This window comes from Pyxicephalus adspersus, chromosome 2, assembly GCF_032062135.1.
Source record: "Pyxicephalus adspersus chromosome 2, UCB_Pads_2.0, whole genome shotgun sequence".
Taxonomy (NCBI): Eukaryota; Metazoa; Chordata; class Amphibia; order Anura; family Pyxicephalidae; genus Pyxicephalus; species Pyxicephalus adspersus.
In genome coordinates, this window is record NC_092859.1 from 15,587,239 (window position 1) to 15,600,673 (window position 13,435).

At 41.5% G+C, this 13,435-nt stretch overlaps 4 non-coding genes across 4 annotated transcripts; 2 read left to right on the top strand and 2 right to left on the bottom strand.

Annotated features, from left to right (window-relative positions):
- The first annotated feature begins 1,781 nt into the window (after window positions 1-1,781).
- On the top strand, window positions 1,782-1,854 carry TRNAV-CAC (transfer RNA valine (anticodon CAC)). The gene has a single exon. It is a non-coding gene; the product is annotated as a tRNA-Val (tRNA).
- Window positions 1,855-2,176: 322 nt separating this feature from the next.
- Window positions 2,177-2,248, top strand: TRNAE-CUC (transfer RNA glutamic acid (anticodon CUC)). Its single transcript has one exon. It is a non-coding gene; the product is annotated as a tRNA-Glu (tRNA).
- A 3,173-nt stretch (window positions 2,249-5,421) lies between these two features.
- On the bottom strand, window positions 5,422-5,493 carry TRNAE-CUC (transfer RNA glutamic acid (anticodon CUC)). The gene has a single exon. It is a non-coding gene; the product is annotated as a tRNA-Glu (tRNA).
- Window positions 5,494-6,404: 911 nt separating this feature from the next.
- TRNAV-AAC (transfer RNA valine (anticodon AAC)) lies at window positions 6,405-6,477 on the bottom strand. Its single transcript has one exon. It is a non-coding gene; the product is annotated as a tRNA-Val (tRNA).
- Between the last annotated feature and the right edge of the window lie 6,958 nt (window positions 6,478-13,435).

Below are 13,435 nucleotides of genomic sequence, written 5' to 3' on the forward strand. Positions count from 1 at the left end.
TTAAAATAAGTATTTTTAAATGTCAAATGTACACCTTTGACACTTAAAAATACTGATTTAATCAGACATCAAGGAAAGTTAAAGGTCGGAGATCAGAACAATCAACAAAGCAAACAAGTATTTTTGGAACTAGGCCTGAAATGGTAGATTACATCATCTCTTAGTAAGGGGTTCACTTTAATACTTAAGGTGCGTACACACTTCCAATTTTTATCGTTCCAATCGAACGACGAACGATCGATTGGGCAAAAAATCGTTCGTAAAAAAGTAACCAACGACGCCGACGAACGAGTAAAGTCGCTGGAAACGAACGACCGGACCGGCGGATCGGATTGGACGACGATCGTTGAACATCGTTCGTGTGTACGGTCGTTCGTTGATCGTCCATGTTCAGAGCATGCGTGATGAACGAACGTCCGTTCACTTTCCTGTCGTGCACATAGTTCCTCTATCGCTTAAACGATCGTTCGATCGATTGTGTGTACAATATCTACGAACGATCGTGTCGTTACCTCTATGTGCAGTATCGGTGCTATACGATCGTTCATATATATCGTGCAGGAACGTTCGTCGTTCGTTTTCCGACGATAATAATTGGAAGTGTGTACGTAGCTTTATTCAAAGCTTCAAAGATCCTATAGTAGTTGAAGCATAGGTTTCATAGTCCAAATATTAATGGTAATTAGTTTAGGTAGATATTGCTATGATATGGCCCTGATAGGTAATAAAGGCCGGAGCCGGTGTGCAGCCCATAGCATTGGTTGTAGCTGGAGGATGTGTACTATAGTGCTGGGCTGCGTTAAATTTGCAATGCTACCCATCCCGGGTGCATATAAAGTAGTGGAAGCTAAATTGTAATATTGCAATTGCTACCTAACTGAAACTTCAACTACTACTACCATTACTGCAGCTTCCCCCTATCATATTCCTAACATCACAAAATACGAGAGTGAACATACATTTTCTGAAACAAAAGAGACTGATTCTTGCATGCTAAATGTTTACCCCAGGGAGAGACTGCTATGGGAGGATACACTGGATCATTTACATTGGGAGGTTGTAATACTGTTTTGGGAAGAAGGAAAGAGATGTCAGCTTGCAGATTGTGTTCTAAAGCAGTGGTCGCCAGAAACATTTGGACATTATGTGCAATTTTTATGTTTTATTAATACTAAAACAAATTATATTCTAACAAATTCTTATATTCTGAATGACAATTTTTGCCTTTATATTGCACTGAATTCAGAAACTATACCAGAGACATAAAAACAAGGGAGGCGCAGCGTGACATCACTGTACTTAAATTGTATGCAGCAACCGTTGCCGAGCCGTACGCTTCAAAATTGTTTCCACAATTACAACAGTCACCCGCTCCGCCAATACCGATTTTCATCTGATTGTTTTATTTTATTTATTTCTCAGATGCACTTTTAGGTAAGTATGACCTTAACTCTGTATTTTCATTAACTCTAATGGCATCAAATAGTTTTATAACTAATATTTCTTGTTTGGCCTTAGATTGGAATGAAATAAACCCATAATGAGTGAGGAAAAAGCAAACAAATATTTTGTATTTCTTCAGTAATACCAAAGATAATGCAACTAATGATGAAAATTATAAATTTAGTGGTCTGTGAGGTCCAAAAAGTTTGGCGACCACTGTTCTAAAAAAGATTTGTCAGGACCAAGGTGAATAATATCTCTTCCTCTGTGATCATTGCGGTGACAGAATATAGAGAATGCTTACATGGGGCAATGAGAGACGCTTGCTTAGTATGTGAGTTTCCGTAGTGTAGTGGTTATCACGTTCGCCTCACACGCGAAAGGTCCCCGGTTCGAAACCGGGCGGAAACAACTTTTTTTTTTTTTCTTCCGAGTTTTGCTTGCTATAACTATTTTATTACAACATGTTGAAGCGTTAATATATATATTTATTGAGGTGATATTATCACATCGTTATATCACTATATTTGTGTATGGTTAAAATGCAACACGCAAGTTTTTACACCTGCCTGTATTTCTTATACACACAGACGCAGCACACTTCAGGATCACATGGAAGACAGAAAAAGACACATCTATTAGCCATTTATTGGCAAAATTAAAAAAAATTCTTAGGTTCATGTAAGAATTTGAGTTTTCTATTTGTGCAGATATGGAAAATTTGTATATAACTTCCCTGGTGGTCTAGTGGTTAGGATTCGGCGCTCTCACCGCCGCGGCCCGGGTTCGATTCCCGGTCAGGGAAAAGATTTTATTTTTGGTTTAATTCCTAACGTTCATATTTTTTAATACCGTATATACATAATGAAACGCAGTAATACGAATATCTGCAAAATGTATATAAATAATTGCATCTAATTATGTTAGATTTTCTATTTTGCTATTCAAAGTTTGCAATTATGTTTAAAAGTGCAAGATATTTTTTAAAAAAATACAGGTATACTTTCTTTAATGTATAGGGGAATATGTAAGTACCCTATGTATTCTATATTACCAAGTAATTGTAATTATTGAAAATATACATTTTGAAAAAAAGATTCTATTTGTCAGCCTATATAACACAACATTTAAACAATATAAAAGTTTTATATGAAAAAATAAAAGTCAGTGTTCTCCCCCCAAATTTTACAATGCTGTAGGGGGGTGGTCAATACGGGGAAAGGGCAACACATGAGAAATTTAGTGTTCCTAGTTGCCAAAGAAATCCAGTAACCCCTCTCATTATAAGCTTTCCACCGTTCCCCAATACTTTCTTCCAACTTTCTAATGCCCACCCCACCAGTATGTCTCATTTTTTCCATTGTCTTTGTATTATACCCTAACTGTCCAGTGTCTCTGTATTGTGGCCCAGCTTTTCAGTAGCTATCCAAAAATAGTCGGGTGGATACTTAAAAGTGCCGGGAAGTGTGCCCAGCTAAAAGGGGCTGGAGGGAACATGGTTGGTAAAAGAGAAAAAGTTATTGCCAAGTTACCCAACACATGTTAGGACTGGCCGGTTTGAGATGGAATTGCCAGAGATAGATTAAGGCACAGTGGGACTCAAGCTCCGGTCCTCTATCCCTATGACTGATTTTGATAAGGAATATGAAGTGACAGGGAGATGCCCAGCTCCAACCAAATATGCTATTTCCCTGCTTTACTGCAGTAGCATATGGATTGTAGCTGAGGCCTATGAACATTTACTGAGCACTAAGTTTCTGCCATGGCTGGATTTCCCATAAGGCCACCCAGCTCATGGCCTAGGGTGCCATGAACACTAGAGTTTAGTGATGACAAGTAACTGGGAAGCTCATGGTGGCTTATGTTTGCTTGAGTTACCATCTTCCTGCCTGGTTTTTGATGGTAAATTTTGAGGAGCGTCTGAAGCTCTGCACAGGTTAAGTCAGGAGTCTTGCTATGATACATGTGTATGAGGAATGGGGGAGCAACTCTGATTGAATATAATCTCAACTTTAGAGAAGGAACGGGGCGCAACCACATGACGCCAGGGAAACAGTCCTGTAGTCGGAAACTACATGAGCCCAGCTATGGTGGTGTCTTAGCCTGGATGGGTCAGGGCTATAGCAAGGGTCATGCAGGACATCTATTATCAGGAAGTTTGATTGGGAAGTTTTGGTTGGGCTCCTCACCTGGTGTCACATACATGATCAAACCTCATCCCATTTTATTATTTGGATCTTTAAGCATAGCAGTTTGTTGCCTCAAAATTTGTCTTGGACTGTTGTAGACTATGGTAGGAATGTCAGCCAGGGACTATAGAAGGGACTTTAGACTATAACTATGGTAGGGACATCAAACTATGACTATTATAGGGACATTGGACTAATAATACAGCTAGAGTTGACATCAGACTATGACTATGGTAAGGACTTTAGTCCATGGATATATGACTGTAGTAGGGACAATTAATGACAGATATATAAATTCAGTAATGTACTGCATATTATGTCATTGATATATAAAAGTATAATAGTAATAAAAATTTATTATAACAAAAGTAAAATATATATCAATTATAATAATATCAATAATAATAATTGATAATGATTGGCTAGCATTTGGGGAGAAGGAGGAATCAAAAACGTGTTATTGACTGGGTAGAAGGGGGAGCGGAGGTAACAAAAATCTGTCCCTGTGTTCCTCCCTAGGGTTTCCTTGTGGATGGTCTGGTACTGGGCAATGATATGGGTGCATGATTGCCTGGTCTTAGGGTGCTAAGCATCCTGAGTGCATTATCCTATGTTATGAAACAGGAGATTGGCATGCTATGTTTCCTTTTCCAGATGCCGGATTGGGTGTGGTGGCACAAGAAGGTGCTTTTGGCTCTGGCCAGTGATATGTGATAGATAATAACCCGAGGGCGTAGAGGAGCTTATACTATACTTGGAATGCAGGTTTAAAAAAAAAAAAACATGTTGCAAAGGAATAATAATGGGGATAAATACAGCAGAAACAGACGGGTCAAGAGGTCCAATATTGATTTTAAAGTGACTTATCACAACCAGAAGCAGCTGTGAGTGGCCCCTCTCCCTTCTTCATAGGTGAGAACAACGGATAAGCAGGTTGATTTTCTTGAGATGAATTTTGCCTTAAATTTACCACTTTGTTTCCTAAAATTGTGTTGTGCTGACTGCTTGGAACGCATTTGCTTGAACAAAAATCAAATGGATTTGTTTTCTAACATAACCTGGTGATCAGCATGTCAGGGCTACTAATATATATGGTGGCACATTTGTTTAGATTGGTACACTGGCATCAAATAGGACTGTTTTGTGAAATACAGCATCCACTTCCTACTTCTTATCCTACCCGGTCTTACTTGCTCTGCCCAGCTGCCTCAGTATGTGTTGGATAACTTGGCAATGATTCTGTTACCAATTTACCTACCTAAATCACTTTTACATACATACAGACTTTTATAACCTGTTCAAAAGTTGTATTCTGGACCAACAGACAAAATCAAGCGTTTTTGGCTGTTTGGATGAGCCTTAGTTGTGTAGCATCAGTAATAAATTACTAAAGCCTGGTATTTGTAAATATAAAAAATCTACTATCAGTAGAAACAGGGGTGTAGTTGTAAAAAAGAGGTGTAGTAAAAAAGGGTGTAGTAAAAAAAGAAGAGGGGTCATGGTACTATTCATGGCGAGCGCACATGCGCATCATTATTATGTAAACGCTTCATTCCTAGGAAAAGTGAGGGCATGGCGTGCCCACATGTGCCCGCCCCACTACACCCCTGAGTATAAGTTATACAATTATGAAAAAGACAGTTTGAAAGATTTACATTCAAGTTCAACCTTTACCTTTTAAAAAAAAATAGCTTTCATTGGATACAAGAACATTTTTTTCTTGTGTTTCATGAGCAGTATAGAAACATGAGGAAATATATAATAGTTCAGGAGTGAAGAAAAAACTTTCTTCCCTGACCGGGAATCGAACCCGGGCCGCGGCGGTGAGAGCGCCGAATCCTAACCACTAGACCACCAGGGAACCTGTTCAGATTGTTTTCTAAAAGTAGTATGAACTCTGCTTTATTATTATTATTATTATTATAATTATTTATTTAGCACCAATAATAATACACTGTACATTTTATAGAGGTTGCAATTGACAGATAGATACAGGAGGACATCGGGGGAGGAGGGAACCCTGCCAAGAGCTTACACTCTAGATGATGAGTAGTTTTGACCACTAACCCAAGGAATGCAGAGCCCCATGAAGGCAGTAATTGGGCTCAGGACAGCTGTGTCTTTTGGTCGTTCCCCCCATCCAGAGACAATGGCTTTGGTTTACAATGGTTGGATTATACCTATTGTCCCATGCATAGCCGCCCCCTTTTCTTTTTTGGACCCAGCTGTGACTTCACTACCCTAGGCTAGTCTCATATTCCTTTTACATTGGAGCACACATTATATGTGTGGGCAATGGCCCATATGGTGTCCTTAAATAGGAGAGATGCGTAGTATATAGGAAAAAAACATACCAATTAAAAACTATGAATTTTGTAACATTTTTACATGGTTAAAAAAAAAAAAACATTTACAAAGGAAACCTCAAACCCAAAGATTAACCCTTACCTAAATGAATGCAATGGTGTTATTCTAAAGCCTGCCAAAAGATGTCGCTGTTGTAACTGAAATCTTCCTGGTGCTTCTGATTTTCTTGTAAAGTAGAAGGGTTATAGCTAATGATTATAAAAAAAAAAGACTGAGGGTGTTTGTACTATTTGATGTAACATAATGTATTAAAATAAGTTTAAAAAAATGGAAAAAAGAATACCTATCTACCTACCTACCTACCTACCTAATAATATCACCTCAATAAATGTATATATTAACGTTTCAACATATTGTAATGAAATAGTTATAGCAAGCAAAACCCAGAAGAAAAAAAAAAAGAGCTGTTTCCGCCCGGTTTCGAACCGGGGACCTTTCGCGTGTTAGGCGAACGTGATAACCACTACACTACGGAAACTTCGATACAAAACATTGGGGTCCAAATTTGATTAATGCAAATATTTAGCCAATCTGTAAAAGTTTTCAATGGGTGTATTTCGGTTCATCAAGTATTTAGCATTAAGGGCACTCTGATCTAATAATAAAACACAACAGTGCTCTAACACTCTAGCATATCACAGACACAAGTTGTATGTAAGAAAAGTGTGACATGTAGTGTTATAGTACTGTGGCCCACTTAAAATGAATGTTTTTTTTACTGAATAAGCTTTTTTTTATTTTTTATGCCATCAGTCATGGCCACCAGATTTGTTTCCGGGGATGGCTGGAAATTCTAGCAGAGTAACATGCAGTCTTTTGTCAAATTGAAGAAAGGAAACCGATAGCCAAGCCAAGAGCTAAATAAAGACAGTCACAAGGTTGCTTATCTCACAACATGAGAATTGGAGGGACAGGGATACCCTGGAAAGGAGACACCATGCAGCATGCAGAGTACCCTGGAAATGTAGGCATGGCTACACTGCTATAGTTTATTGTGTGTGGTCTAACGCAGTGGTCCCCAACCTTTTGCAGCTCGTAGACCACTGAATCCATGGGCTCTGGACCACACTTGCGCGGTTCGGAGCCCTGTGTCACTTAAAGGGGAAGAAACTTCCCCCGCAGTGATGTCAATAAGAGGAGAAAAAGGATTAATACCTTTCCTTCCATTACAACAAAATTATACAAACCCTACTTCTCTTTGTGTCTGGTGAATCCCTATCCAAATTTTATTTAATTTTTTTTTATATAATATCCCCTATGTGATATATAGGGTGAGAGGAAGTAGCCTTCCATACTTCATCTTTTGACCATTGTCCATTCCCTATTGTTTCAATCTCCATTACTCCCTTAATCTTTTTTTTTTTTTAATTAATTTTTATTGAACATTTTCACATACAAAGACAACCAGGCTTATACAGCTAAACATCTCATAAACACAGCATACAGGGTGATAGGTACATCCGATAATGGTACATGGCACTCTGGTACTCTGGCATAAGTAACAGTAAAAACAGTGGCCGTACTGTACTGGTCTATCAAACCCCATAGACTATGAAAATACGGAAACAACAGATAAATAAACAACAGAAAACAAGAAATGAGTCAAAAAAAAAAAAAAAACGAAGCTAAGCCGGGGAATGGGGGGGGAGAGTGGGGGATACAAACAAAGGTGGATAGGAAGCACGGTGGCGTCTGGAACCAGCGACATATTAAACCTGTAGACTGGTAAAGTAAGCATCCCAGGGAATCACAGTTATATGGGAATATGACATAGTAGGTGGGATAGGCTTACCTTGGAGAAAGTCATTAAACAGGTCCACCAAATAGGGGAGAAGAGTTAGCAAAAAGGTTTTATAGTATAAATACGGTAAACCGTATTTACGGCACTTTATGGAAAGGGAGGTGAGAAATGACCTTTGATATTTTCTCCGCAGTAACGGGTTTATTAAGGTGCTCTAGATATTCGGCTTGTAATGTGGGGAGAGTCAGGTCAGCCAGGTAGGAGTTTATATTGGAGTGCAAATTGGGGCCCATAGAGTCTTGTGTCTGGTGCACCGTACAATATAACTGGTTATAATAGTGCTCAAACCGGGAAGCTATGTGGGACGGGTCATACCGTAGTATCCCTTGGTCATCTTTAATTGCCATGGGGGAGGAGTTAATTTGTGTGTCCCTCAACTTGCGTGCCAAGAGTGAATCTACCTTGTTGCCCTTATGATAATAAAGCTGCCTAGTTCGCTGCATCATCCAGCTGACCTTCCAAAACTCCAACGCCCTTAGTTTGGAGCGGAGGGTGGCCATCCTACGTATGAGGACCAGGGATGGAGTGCTAGCCAGTTGTACCTCAGCAGTCCGTAGTGCCTGTTCTGTCAAGGCCCGCTGCAGGTTAGAGTTCTTTTTAAGACGAGACAAAACAATGACCCCGGATAACCGCTTAATGGGCCTCCCAGAGGGTGGAGGTGTGTGTCACAGAGCCTATATATTCATCAAAATAATGCTGTAGACTTGTAGTAAGGGACATTTTAGTATCCTCATTCTTGAGGAGAAAGTCATTCAACCTTCAGTGACAAAGTCTAGTTCTGTCAGGGGCAAAAAGAATCTCCAAGGTAATTGGGGCGTGGTCTGACCAGGAAATGGGATGGATAGCAGCAGAGACACTGTTCTGCAACATTGGCAAGTTATTAAATATATATTCAATGGGGCTATGTGTTTGATGAGGAGGGGAGTAAAAAGTAAACTGTCTGCTAGTGGGGTGGTGAATTCTCCAACTATCATAAAGCTGGTGACGTCTAATCAATCGCCTAAACAATTTGGCGTGTTGCAATACTACCGGAGGTGGAGAAGGTATAGGCAACGACAGTCGGGGAGAAGATGGAAATAAAATCACCCCCAACAATAAGATACATGTGCATGAACTCCTCTAAGAGGGCCATTGTCTTAGCAAGAAACCTTGCTTGTCCTTGATTGGGCGCATATATATTACATAGAGTTAAGGGGACACCCCGCAGGTTACCATGCAAGATAAGAAATCTGCCCTCCGGGTCCACAAAAGAGCGAGTGGGAGAAAATTGAAAAGAATTTTTGAGCAAGATGGCAACCCTTGCTCTCTTTTTAGAAGGAGAGTTGGCTGCATGAGCAGCCGGGTAAAATTTGGATACAAAGTTAAAGGTGCCCGAGCTATCAAAGTGCGTCTCCTGTAAGAATACAATATCCGCCGAATGGCCTTTAAATTCCCGGAGAGCCAGCTTCTGCTTGGTATTGGAGTTTAAACCATGCACAATAAGTGATAAAACTTTAGTAGCCATCAGAGCATTTTATCTACTGGTCGCTGCTCAAACCCCCACATAACCCAGACCAACAGGAGGTAAAATTGGCCGTGAGCTCCCAGGTGTATACAGGAGAATAGAGGGGAGGGGGAACACTGAAACAATAATAACAAAAAACACAAAAACTCAAAACCAAGTCGAAGCAGTCGCGCAATAGCGACCAGGGGGGGCTTGTTACCCGCCGGTCCCCGAGCCCTTATCAGGGCACCTAGGGAACAAACATGTCTGGCGAGTACACAAACACTCCCAGAGGGGAGAAGGACTCAACGGTCTCCAAGACAACCACAAGAGCACCAGTGTATCATCTAGAAACAACATGGTCGACACCGGCTGTATAAGTAGTACAATGGCCCCAAGGGGGGACCCCCCAGGGGCCGCAGGGCATGTAAAACATATCCATAACAGGGCAAGGCTATGCAACTGAGAAAGGGAAAAGAAAAAGAAAAAAGGACAAAAGAAACCTCTCTGAGAGTGACAATATACACAGGGAGGCCGGAGTGATCGCCAGCCCAACCAGAAACATACGGATGGGCAAGGGATCAGGGCAATCTGACCAAAAATGACATTCCCTGAGAAAGAACACCAATTGTAGAGCATAAAATCATAGATCATAAAATCATTCAAGTAATATCTCGCAATTATAAATTTGAGCATAAAGAGAGTCAGTAACCAATCATCAAAAAGTGCAAAAAACTTCAGTTGTAATAGCATAAAACTAGACAAAACATTAGTAAGAAGTATCCGTCCAAAGGCAGAGGAGGCAGCTCACACTTGTGGGCCACAGCAGCATAAGGAGCAGTAAAAAGGGGTATGGGATTGGAGCCCAATCAATGCTGTCCACTGTCTCGGGGAAGTGGGGGTGTAGGAGAACGCCGGATCCTGTGCCTGGGACGCTTCTTGGAAGTGGCCACCTGCCAAGGTAAGGGTAGAGCAGGCAGAGGTTCCTCGGGTTCCCAGCCTGGAAGCTTAGGCTTGTTAATCCCCAAATCACGGCAAAAGGAAGACAGGTCCTCTGGATAACGCAGTACAGCAGATTTCCCATCATGTCGCGCTGTCAGGCTGAACGGGAAGCCCCACCTATAAGGAATGCGGTTATCATGCAGAGTGGTTAGGAGTGGTTGCAGGAGGCGTCTCTGTTGCAAAGTGTGCCAGGACAAGTCCTGAAAAAGCTGCAATGGAGCCCCATCAAACTCCCGATTGTGCATATTCCGCACCGCAGCTATAATTGCATCCTTCAATTCTGTATCTGCGAGGTGACAAAGAACATCTCAGGGCCGCTGGGCCGAGGCAGGCTGCCTCGGGGCCCTATAGGCCATAAGAATGCCAATTTCCTGTGCGTGAGGGCGCCCCAAGAGACAATTAAAGAACGCCTGCAGCACCAGCTTCAGATCTGTGGATTGGGTAGCTTCTGGTAGCCCCAGACCCTAATATTATTTCTGCAAGTTTTATTGTCCATATCTTCCAAGTGACGCTAAAGATCTCTAATTTTCAAGTAATAGTCACTGGATCTGCGGGTGAGAGCCTCAATATCCCCATTACTCCCTTAATCTTAACAGTACAATAGGGGTTCACCTTTCTTAACCAATTCTTCTACTAATAACACTGTGTATTTTTACTTTATTTAATTATAATTTACTTTTCCTACTTTATCTTTACCACTCAGTTAAGTGTGACATATATACCCAAATACTCTAAACGTATTACATACAATATCAAAATCTGCCTCCCATTTGGGTATATAGGATGGCATGGCCATACTTGTCTGAACTAAAGTATTATACAAAGCTGATAAAACTCTTTTTACCTTTACATTATGTACACACAGTTTCTCAAACCACATTATATTATGAATTCCAACAGTTAATCTCAACCTAGTTTTGTATAAAATGCCTGATCTGGAGATACCTAAAGAGTTCCTCCGGTGGAGCTTCATATTTTTCTCTAATCTCACTAAAAGATAATTAAATGACAAATTCTATATAAGTCCTTTTCTACCCACCAAGAAAAACGCCTCTGTTCCTCCAGACCAGGAGGAAACAATGGGTTCCCAGTTATAGAACTTAGTGGGCTATGGCCAGACATAAGGCCCCCCATATATTTAATAGAGTCCCATATTTTTATTGGGTGTCTCTGTATTGGATTGGTGATTTGGCACCGTTGTACCTCTGGAATCCTTTTGTACCTTACTCCCATTAACACCTGGCTGCCTTTTGTACCTGGCTCCTATTACCGTAACACCTGGATTCCTTTTTTTTACCTGGCTCCCTTTAACACCTGGATTCCTTTTGTACCTGGCTCCTATAAACACCTGGATGGGATGCCTTTTGTGCCTGGCTCCCTTTAACACTTGACTGTCTTTTGTACCTGGCTCCTATTAACACCTGGCTCCCTTTCTTTCCCTAGCCCAAAGTAGGCTTTTGCTGGGGTTTTTTGTAACACTTGCATTTTTGGCTGACAAAGGATCCTGGAAGCTTGGCTGTGCAGAGTAGGCTTCCAGGAGTGTTTAAAAGCCACAGAAGCAGGTGTGAACAAGCCTTAACTGTAATCTCGTTTATTGTTATACAACTAAGTTTGTCTGATAACAAAGCAATTAACTGGTCACCTAATTAGCATCTGATCTTTGAAAAGCAGATGGTCATGGTAATTAACAATTTTATTAGAGACTGGAGGCTATTTCTGTCCAGGGGTCTTGAAGCAGCAGAAGGTTAAAAGGAATTTGCAAAAGGTCAGTCTGTCCTTGAAGTCCAACTCCACCCTCCTCCATAAGGCCTCCCCACAAGTATTTTTTTTTACTTTTGTTTGCATACTTTTTTCAGAAGTCTTCAGCAATGATGGGTGAACTTGCCCCTTGATGACTTGCTATATGTTTGCTAACCTGTCTAGTGCAAAACCCATGCAGGCAAATGCTGGTGTGCACAACAGGTGGTGTTCCCATCGATGGGTGTTTTCAGGGCATTTCTTGATTGGCTTTCCACTAACTAATGAGGATTATGCATCAACATTTTATGGGAAACCAAAGGAGATCATAATCAGTAAGGAACAGAGGGGAAGTGTGTTGGAAAGTCAGAATTATTGGGCCAGATCCAGAGAGTTCCCACCCATGGCTCTAGGCAAGGGTGGCTGTTAGCTAAATATACCCAACATGAATAACTATGATGTTAACAAACATTAGTTCTATAAGACTATAAATATCATTAGCTGGTTGGATTTCATAGTTGCTCAAGCTGTCAAGTATGGCCCCTATGTGTATTCAAGTCTGATATTCTAGGCCAGTGGTCCCCAACCTCTTGGATGACATGGGCCACTAAATTTACGGACTTCGGACCGCGCATGCACGGGGAGCCGTGTGTCACTCAAAGAGGAAGAAACTTCCCCCAGAGTGACATCATGATGCCAGAACCGCCCTGAGCCTGCAATGCATACGGAAGATATGGTCTGCGGCTCTGGTCGGTGCGCCCTCCAACCTTGGGGGTGCACTGGCCAGACCTGTGGACCACAGGTTGGAGACCGCTGCTTTAGGCCACAGGTTTTCGTAGGATGCATGGGAAACAACCTTGGAAGCATTGGTATCTTCCCAATTAAGCAAAATCCTGTAGCAAGAGAGGTAAATATTAATTGACTGAAGCTGCGTACACACCTGCAATCGTGAAAGATCCTTTCCAACGAGAAAAGACTGCACGATGCATGAACGATGCTGTACATACAGCACCGTTCATGCTCTATGGAGAGGGGAGGGGGAGAGCGACGGAGCGGCACCCTGCTGCGCGCTCTCCCCTTCCCTTTCATTAGGATCGGTCGTCGTCCATCGTCCATGGATCCGCCAGGACGGTCGTCGGACGATGGACGACGACCGACTGTACACACGGCAGATTTTCGCCCGATAATTGGCCGATACCGATTATCGGGCGAGAAAAATTTGCCGTGTGTACGCAGCTTGACCACTTATGGTGGGCAGAATGCATTTTACATTGCAGGCATTGCACTGTAGAGGGTGTATTTTCAAAGCCATTAACAATGAGCTCAGAGCACAGACCTGAATGCTCTATGCTTTGTACGTAGTGCTACAGGTCCATTATTGCTTATTAACATTGATTGGAATATATTAACACA